Source organism: Xiphias gladius, chromosome 1 (genome assembly GCF_016859285.1).
Source record: "Xiphias gladius isolate SHS-SW01 ecotype Sanya breed wild chromosome 1, ASM1685928v1, whole genome shotgun sequence".
NCBI classification, from domain to species: Eukaryota; Metazoa; Chordata; class Actinopteri; order Istiophoriformes; family Xiphiidae; genus Xiphias; species Xiphias gladius.
In genome coordinates, this window is record NC_053400.1 from 1,781,165 (window position 1) to 1,790,851 (window position 9,687).

General features: G+C 39.8%; 1 long non-coding RNA gene across 1 annotated transcript; it reads left to right on the top strand.

Moving 5' to 3' along the window:
- Positions 1–599: 599 nt before the first annotated feature.
- Positions 600–4,124, top strand: LOC120793212. Its single transcript, XR_005707959.1, has 3 exons — positions 600–713; positions 3,422–3,593; positions 3,704–4,124. It is a non-coding gene; the product is annotated as an uncharacterized LOC120793212 (long non-coding RNA).
- The last annotated feature ends 5,563 nt before the right edge of the window (positions 4,125–9,687 follow it).

A 9,687-nucleotide genomic window follows, 5' to 3' on the forward strand; every position in this document is an offset into this window, starting at 1 on the left:
TATATGATATATAGTCCCTCATTTGCAGAGGCTCAAAAGTAATTGGACAATTGATAATTGATCAGATTCATGGCAGGGTGTGGCCTGTTCCTTCATTATTTCATGACAAATATAATATAATTTCATCTGACCGTGGATTAAATATTTCTTGTTGACTACAGAGGAAACAATGACAAGACATTAGAGGCATAAAATAAGTTTGTACCTTTTTTTTCTTTGTTTTTTTTTTTTGCCATGGGACATTTTTAGTTGCCTGGTATTTCATCATGCAAATCAACTGCAAAGCAAAGAAAATAATCCACAACTATCATCTGTCCCCACTGGATGCATTAAATTTCAAACTAACAAATTGAGATTAAGTCCTTTTATTAATTGTCCCATGACTGAATGTTGAAAAGGCCTCATTTGTTTTGGGGAAATCTGTTTACTTAGTAGTCACATTCACATAAGATTATTTACATTCAGTTGTTTATGGCCTTAGTTCCTTTTGGCTTTTTTTGGGGTCTCTGTCAGCTACATAACAAATAGTGATGCATGATTAAATGTTATCACCAATGCAAACAGAATAAAAAGTTATTCAACAAAAATCAGAAGTTCTAAAAGCAGATGTTATTTTTCCTGCTTTCTCTCCAGGTTACACCACAGGCACCTGACCTGGAGAACCACAAATCATTATCACCACCATCGTATCGCCATCCCGCTGAACTCTCTCTGTGAGTTGTGTGTTAACAGTTTGTAGTGGATTAAGATTGTGCTGCAGTTCAAAAGATGTGAAGTCACTTTATTGTCTTGTTTTTGCCACATTTTATTTGATCTTGTGTAGCTTGCCTTTAGAAGAGTGGAAGGAAACTAGTATGTCAACTTAAATGTAAAATGTGCAGTCCATGATCACAAAGTGTGAAGGACCTTTCAACAGTGTCCCCTGGCTTTTGCACATTTTATTGTTATTATTGTACACTCCTCAGTGTGGTAAAAGGGAACAAACATGCCCCCAGAATCCTAAATATCCGCTCAAACCATAGGGCCAAACCCTGCACTGCAACTGTAAATGAATCAACACACACCTACAGCCCTATGCTTTCAAACATGAGGCAAAAACAAGACAGTAAAGTAACTTCCCATCTTCCCTGCAACCACATTAAGAAGTGTTCCTGAAAGGTACTTAAAAATGCATTTATTCAGGTCAGTTTGAGGTTTATGCTTGGAGTTCTCATCTAATTTGACAAGGTATTGTCAAGGTGTCCTTTTGTGTACTTACATTGATATTTTCTCTTTTTTATGTTTCCTGGGCTAGTCATCATCCTTACTTGATTGAAAATGTAGTTAATATGTAATTTCTTACATATTAAAGCAAAAATATTCACCCTGCGGGAATCTTGATCTGAGTCCTTGCGGGCCCTTCACCGGACCATAGCATAGCTGTATATACGTAAAAAACAAGCAAACACATAAACCTGTTTAACACCATTACAGTGCATACTTACAATATGTGTGGAACAAGTGGGTGTAAGAAAGTATTGGCTGTGCATACAGTTGCTTTAGGTCATTGATTGTGGCAGGGGAGAGCTGAGCGGCAGCTGAGATATAGGACACAGGAATGCTGATAAACTGGTCTGGCAGAAAAGAGGACAGAGACTGAGGCCAGGGCTTGCAGGTGGACTGACCCCTGGACTGGTGGTAGGGCTGTATGACCGAGGCCTGGACTGCCATGAGGATTGAGACTGAGGGAGGGCTGAGGGCTGAGGGTGAGATCTGGACTGGCATGAGGGCAGGAGGGCTGAGACTTACACCTGGACTGGTTTGAGGATTGATACTGAAGGAGGGCTGAGACTGAGACCTGGATTGGCATGAGGATTGAGGCTGAGGGAGGGCTGAGACTGAGACCTGGATTGGCATGAGGTTTGAGGCTGAGGGAGTGCTGAGACTGAGACATGGACTGGCATTAGGGCAGGAGGGCTGACACTGAGACTTGAACTGGTATTAGCACTGAAGCCGAGGGGGGAACCTGGACTGCCATGAGGGCAGGAGGGTTGAAACTAACCTGGAATAGCGGTAGGGCTTTAGGCTGAGGCCTAGAATGGCAGGTAGACTGATACTGAGACCTGGACTGGCATGAGGATTGATGCTGAGGGTGAGACCTGGACGGGCAAGAGAGCAGGAGGACTGATACTGAAACCTGGACTGGTATGAGCACTGATGCTGAGGGTGAGACCTGGACTGGCATGAGGATTTAGAGGCAGGTCAGAGTCAAGCTGTCAAAATTCACAAGGTGTGAAGGAATGGTAACTACAACAAGATATCCATGAGCTTCCAAAACCATGAACGCCCTCCTCTCAAGGGTACTCTCATCAGCAAGCCGTATTCTCAAAGTTCTGATGTTGGCACATAAAGTTCCCTAAACACTGGAGTCACAGGGTGTATCATATATGTCTGCAAGTTGGTGTAAACTCTACATAGGACAGTCCTCTCATTTTCACTATTCATAGATACAACCTCACAGCATTCCTCACCAATGAGCATGAAGAATTTATTCCTCCCCTTGATTGCTGACCTCTGCATCTAATTTTTTATTGTTAATTTTGTGGTTTCCTCCAGGCAGTTGGCAACATGAATTAGTGGATTTTTCCCTGATCACACCATTCCCTTGATTTGCTGCAGCTTGTTTTCAAACGGGAAGGCATTGAAGGGACCTAGAGTTGTTGACATAATCTGCAAGATGCAACAATGAGTGTAAACTGTAGACAAGAAATCTTTGTTCACACAAAATCCCTCCTTGTTCAATGAAGTACCTCAGGAAATCATGTGCATATGCACTGTCCATCTTAACCAGTTGCAATGACACTAAAATGCACCTAGCTGTGCTAAAGGCCATGAAATGCTCAAAAAGGTCTGCCTTAAGCACACCTTTCAACATGATCTTCCCAATGTAGAAAGCAAAATGGCTGAATTCTGTTGCTTTCCAGTGGTCAAAGTCTTCCTGTGCTCTTGGTTTTTTGGCAAAACAGTTAGGTGAGTCCAGACACTTGCTGACACTAGTCATTTTACCTCTTGACATCCGAGTTCCTGTCTTGCCAACCTTGTTCACAGAAGCAGTGACTTCCTTATCACCCCAAGGCACCATTGGTACATGTAGTCAGATGGAAATTAACTCAGAAGGGTCAGTTGTTTTTCTGCCTGGTGATGTTCTGGGTACCAGCACTCCCTGAATGACTGGTCGGTTCTCAAGGTTAGGTTGTCCTCTTCAGGGTAATAACAATAACAATGGCATGTCATATCAGTTACAATTTCAGTCACAATTTGCATAAAAGTTACTTTGTGCAGCACACCAAAAACATGTTACGTCCCTGGCAGTGACTCTGGTTTCTTCCTTGTGTTACCTGTGTTTCCCCACTTCTCCATGTTTAATGTTTTGTTTCCTCAGTTTGTTCTGTGTGTGTATGTGTGTCTGTGTTTGGGTTGTGGTGCTCCTCTGTCTCCCTCTCCCCTCTCTTTTTCAGCCACCTGCCTTCAATCAGCCTACACACCTGCCTCTCATCTACTCAAGTCTGCTGCATATAGTCCCAGGATCTACAGCCACTCTTCACTCTTCCCAGGTTCTACAGCCACTCTTCACCAGAGCATTGTTCTCACCAGTCCTGTAGACTCCTAGGGCGCTTAGTCTAAGTTTCTTGTGTTTTTTCCGTGTGTGTTTCCTTGTGTTCAGGATGACGTCTTGTTTCCTTGTCTGTGCAATCTGCTGAGTACCATGCTCAAGTTCCTCCACCAGCTTCATCCAATCCCACTCCGCCACTAACCGTATGCCCACCTGCTTCACCATCTGATCCACCTCCACTCAAGACTAAAGGTTTCCCCGGTTACCGGCTTCCCCCACACCATCTCCAGACTCTGCCACACTCATCACCCCACGACCCGCTACCTCCAAAGACTCTGCCCGCCACCTCCAATGGCAACCCCTGACCCACGGTCCGCAAGCACCCTGCATCCAGCAAGCCTCTCCTTCCTCTCCCTGGTGATCACAGCAGCTGCCCTTCCCAGCTCTCCTCCCTGCAACTCTCCTGCTCACAGGCTCCTCCCCTCACCCCACTAGCCCAAAGCCCCACTGCTCATTCAGTCTTTGAATAAACTTCCTGGTTCTTTGAAACTCTTGTGTTTGTTGTGTGTTGCATTTGGGTTCTGCTGTCTCTTGTGACAAAACATGAGTCATTAATTACAATTAATCTAATTATGTTGACTTTCAGGAATATTTTGAGTGTTGTGCAAGATGTCATCAAGACAGGCAGGTCTACAACCATTTAACATCATAATGATTGTTAATTAGACTGTAACTCAATGGTTACATTTTAATATTTAATATTACTTTTTTGTAGAGACACCAATACAATACCATTTTCGAGTGCCCGCATGACACTAACTGACAGATGCATTAAAATGTGGGCAAGGGTGTCAAGAGCACAGAAAAGAAAGGGCAAACATATAGAAACCCACACTCCTGAAAAATCAGAGATATGTCCGGTGGCACTAGTGTTTGCTGAGATTAAATTAGGTGAACCGAACACCACATTTTATGAGGACAGAGAAGAAATTGTATCTGAAACCGCAACAGTCGACAATGAGAAAGGGTTTCAGCCAACACTGAGAGAAGAGTTGAGAGTGAAATTGTAACTGATATGACATGCCATTGTTATTGTGAGACACTATTTTTTGAGTACAAACTTACAGTGTTTGTATATTGTATATTTAAAACATTGCAGGTTGTATTTTATACATTTGCATGTTACACTGATTCTGGACAGTATCACAGGAAAATTTTTACCCTCTTGGAAATTGCAAGAGGGTAAAGGATTACTAGATAATTTCTTATAGATGAATTAGAAATTTAGTAGAAATGTTTGTTGCAAAGCTCTCAGGGTAGTATGTCCGACTAAATTAAAATGGGAGTATGAGTGAGAAAAAATATAAAAAAATAAGACAACAAATAAACTTTGTGGTCACTCATTCAGTGTCTAGTATACATCATGCATACTACTGTGTTGCTCGGAATGAATGTGTCATACAAACCACCTGGCTAAACTGAGTTACCTAAAGGTAGTGAGGGCTTGGTAACATACATGTATGGATGAATGTGAACTTGGTGCGAATGATGTTTAGAGATGAGAGCCAAAGGTAAGGCATGGGCCAACTCATGTCACAACAGGGTTCTTAATACTGTGTTCACACACCACATGGGAAAGAGTGGAGATTAGAAAGAAGGAAAAAGATGGAGTCTTTCATGTTGGACGTAGAACTATTAATTTGATTGGGTGAATGAACTTCAAACAGTGGTGGTCTCAGTAAGGAACCATGTTGGAAAATATATTCCAACATGGAATATGTTGGAATACACTCAAGGACTTCTTCAAGTCCTTGAGTGTTTCAGCCATTATCACTAGACACTCTCACCCTCACCTCACACTACCTTTAGGTTGTTATTAATCCAATGGTAGAGTGTTATATAGTTGTTTAAGGGGTTAAGGTTAGGGTTAGTGTTGGGATTGGGTTAGGTTGTAGGATTTTTTTTTTGAAGCTAAGAGATCTTGGCCCGGCCAACTCATAAGCATAAAGGCTTGGGATTGGTCAGATCATGGGGGTGCCATCGCTCTGTCAGAACTTGCTATAATGGAGGAATATAGCAGTATAGACCATGAATATAGCATGGTCTATCTATCTATCGATGTATCTATCGATGTATCTATCTATCTATCTATCTATCTATCTATCTATCTATCTATCTATCTATCTATCTATCCATCTATCTATCTATCTATCCATCTATATATCTAGGAGAGTTTTTGTGGTTGGCAAACAACAATCAAATAAAAATCTTACTCAAGTAAAAGTACAGAGGTAATAGCAGCATCAAAATATACTTAAAATGCCTAAAGTAAAAGTAGTCATGATGCAGAATGGCCCATTTGAGAATCATATACATGATATGATTGGATGATAATTATTGATTCATTCATTAGCTCCAGCTGCAACAGCTAATTTGAATGACTTTATATACTGCTGGGTAGCTTAATCTACAATAATGTAACAACATTTATGAGTTGATTTATTTTTCATATGAATTATCTGTATCTGCAAAATAAAATGCAATATAAAAACTAAAGCTTTAAAATAAAAGCAGTGGAATAAAAAGTACAATATTTGTACTGAGTCGACCTAAGCAATAAAATGAAAAATAATTGTGAGTCAATGAGAAGATCAGTCATGATGACATAGGTCAATTCATCTGTCTCCACCTAGTGGCCAATATTAAAACATGTTTTATCAACCCAGGTAGGATGCATTTCAAACATTTTTCCACTGTATAAGTTATATTAAAACTTTCATCATCATCATCAAAACATTTTTGCATAGTGACATATGTAAGTAGTCGTAAGATATCCTGTTACAATGATACTCCATTTCAAATTTAGGTGTAAATGTTATTTTTTTTCTTATAGGTAAAGAGGTCACCACAGAGGGAGATCAAGGAGGTTAGAGCACCATTTCAGAACATTTCAGAGTCCAGCTTCATCCATTCTGGCTACAGTTAATATTTAGGCATGTGACATCAGCCCACCAATAATGTGCACCGGGCAAGTGTTTAAGCAATGTCTGGGCCTAAGAAGACATCTACTGTTGTGAAATAAAGGAACTGACAGAGATATATTTGGTCAAAGTAATAAAGCAACGGAATGATGGTCTAAAGAAGAAGAAATTAATATGAAAAAATTACAGAAACAATGTAAAGGGCAGCCCATGATAAAGTGCATGCTTCAGAGCAGACTGTCTCTCTGTCTCTCACACACACACACACACACACACACACACACACACACACACACACACACACACACACACACACACAAACACACTGTGGTGGAAGAAGTATTTAGATCCTTTACTTAAGTAAAATTAGAAGCAATCCAACAGTGTAAAAATACTCTGTTACAAGTCAAAGAACTGCATTCAAAATCTTACTGAAGTAAAAGTACAAAAGTATTAGAAGCATCAAAATATATTTAAAGTGCAAAAAGTAAAAGTACTCGTGATGCAAAATGGGCCGTTTCAGAACCATATACCTTATATGATTGGATTATGATTATCGATTAATGAATGTGTACATCCCTTTAATGTTGCAGCTGGAGCAAATTTTAATGACTTTACATAATGCTTTAATCTACAATTATGTGGCATCATTTATGAGTTGACTCCATGTGAAGAGTAAGAATCTACAACATAATTAATAACAAAAGCTTGAAAATACATGTAGTAGAGTACAAAGTAGTAGGTCAACATATGTTGAAAAACACAGTGGAGTTTAAAAAAAAAAGTAGCAGTGTTCAAACTAAGAAAAGAGAGTAAACTAGGGAGTTAACCTGATTCAACCTAAGCAACGAAATGAAAAAGAACTGTGAGTAAACCAAGAAAACATTTATTAAAAGGATGACTAGAGATAAAGAAATGAGACTATCGATCCTAATGGCCTCCACCTAGTGGCCAATATTAAAACATATTTTATCCACCTTCAAGTACGATACATTTCAAACATTCTCACACTATGTACGTCAATAATATTACACTTTTCATCATCAGCCAAACCTTTATGAACAGTGATGTGTGTGTGTGTGTTGTCATAAGATGTCCTTCGGTTTACAATGATTTTCAATTTCGAACTTACCTCTAAATGTCACTTTTTATAGGTAAAGAGGTCACCACAGAAGGAAGTCAAAGAGACATCAACAGGATCCATGTCTCACATAAAACAGGCAGACAGAGGGGGCCCATACAACTGGTAAGTACCATATTAGTTCATATACCGGCAGGCGGAGGAAAACTATCTATGAAAAAGGGTAAATGACGTATTAATCAACATGTAGAAATTGTTAGTGGGCTCCTTTATATCAAATACATTTAGGCTTCAGTTTACTAAGTGTATTATCATACATTATCATACTGCAGTCAAGGTAGTCAAAAACATCCTTAACCACCCTCATTGGCTGCATGGGTAAAGAGTGATGCTGGCAAATGAGTTCTGAAATGGGCCATTCTACAAAATGACTGCATTTACTTTTGAGACTTTAAGTATGTTTTGGTGCTCATAGTTATGTATTTGACAGAAATATTGGATGCAGGACTTCTTTGACTTATAACAGAGTATTTCTACACTCCAGTATAAGTGCATGAGCAGACATGACTGACATCACCCCAGCAATAATGTGCACTTGCCTAATATAAAAGTCAATTTCAATGGTTGGGTTTAGGATAAAAGATGCCAAAGAGCCTTTTTAAGCCATGTCTGGTCCTGAGAAGACATCTGCTGTTGTGAAAGAAAGTAACAGACAGAGATATACTTTGTCAAAGTAACAACGCTATGAAAGAAGAAATAAATATGAAATTAAACCTGCAAGCAGCCTCGAGCAGGACCTCACACCATTGTGAGCGTCGGGGATGCTGGCAGGATGCCAGTTGATGCAGCTGTGCACTTTTGCGACCACTGGACCTTGTGCAGACAATTAAGATGTTCCTTCCTGCGTGGAATGCGTGACAGCGGACATGATGTATCGGACCTTTCGTATTAATTCATGTGTCCAGAATGTGACGCTAGACAACATGCACCACACGTGCCTTATGTTGTTGTATATCAAGATTAGACAAGATCATGAAACTTTTATGTAAATAAAAAGATGATTTCCACACAATGCTTCCTTCCTGTTGCCAGTAGGTGTTGCTATTACTATGATTCAATATTGGCCTGTAGATGTGTTCAGGCAGTTAAAAGAGTTAAAGGAGTTTCTGTTTTCATTTCAAAACATTAAAGTTTGCGATTTAGCATCGTAAATGTCTTTAGATTTCACTGACCAAAGTTGAAGTCGATCTGATCAATTCTCTTGGAGGAGTATACGACATTTTGTGAGTTTTTGATAATCCCTAGCGTCTCAACAATTTCCTCCTTCATTGCAAAACACTGAAATTCCCCTTGCCACCAAGGCAATGTCATCTGATCAAAAGTCACAACTTTCACAATAAAGCTGACCCACTTTTGAGGTGGATGTGGTCAACCTGCTAGGAAGAGTATATTAAAGTATAAACCATTTCTTTTCCTGTTGCCAGTAGGTGGCGCTGTGATTATAACTGAATATTGGCATGTAGATGTCTTAAGGTGAAGACTCGTATCGAACATGTGAAGTTTGGAGCAGATTGGACATTGTATATTTGAGTTACAATAACTTCCCCTTTCATGGCAAAACATCAAAATTCACCATGCCACCACAGACACGCCATTCAATGAAAACTCAAAAGCTTCACAATTTAGGATTGTGAAAATCTTTATATTGCACTGACGAAATTTGAATTTGATCTGATCAATTATCTGGGATGGGTTTGTTAAAGTACAATGCCTGTAAATGGCTAAAACTGCGCCAAAATTTCACATTAATTTCAAAATGGCTGACTTCCTGTTGGGTTTAGGTTTTGGCTCCAACAGGCGTTTTTGTAAATCTTGGTTGGAGCCTACCCAATGTTGTCAATGTAGGTGAAACGTACCACAAGGGCTACTTCTTTGAAATTTTGTAGGGGCTGCTATCGTGCCATTTTGCAACACCCATGCACATAACATACGTACATTTTTACCACGTCTGATGCATGTGCAAAGTTTCGTAA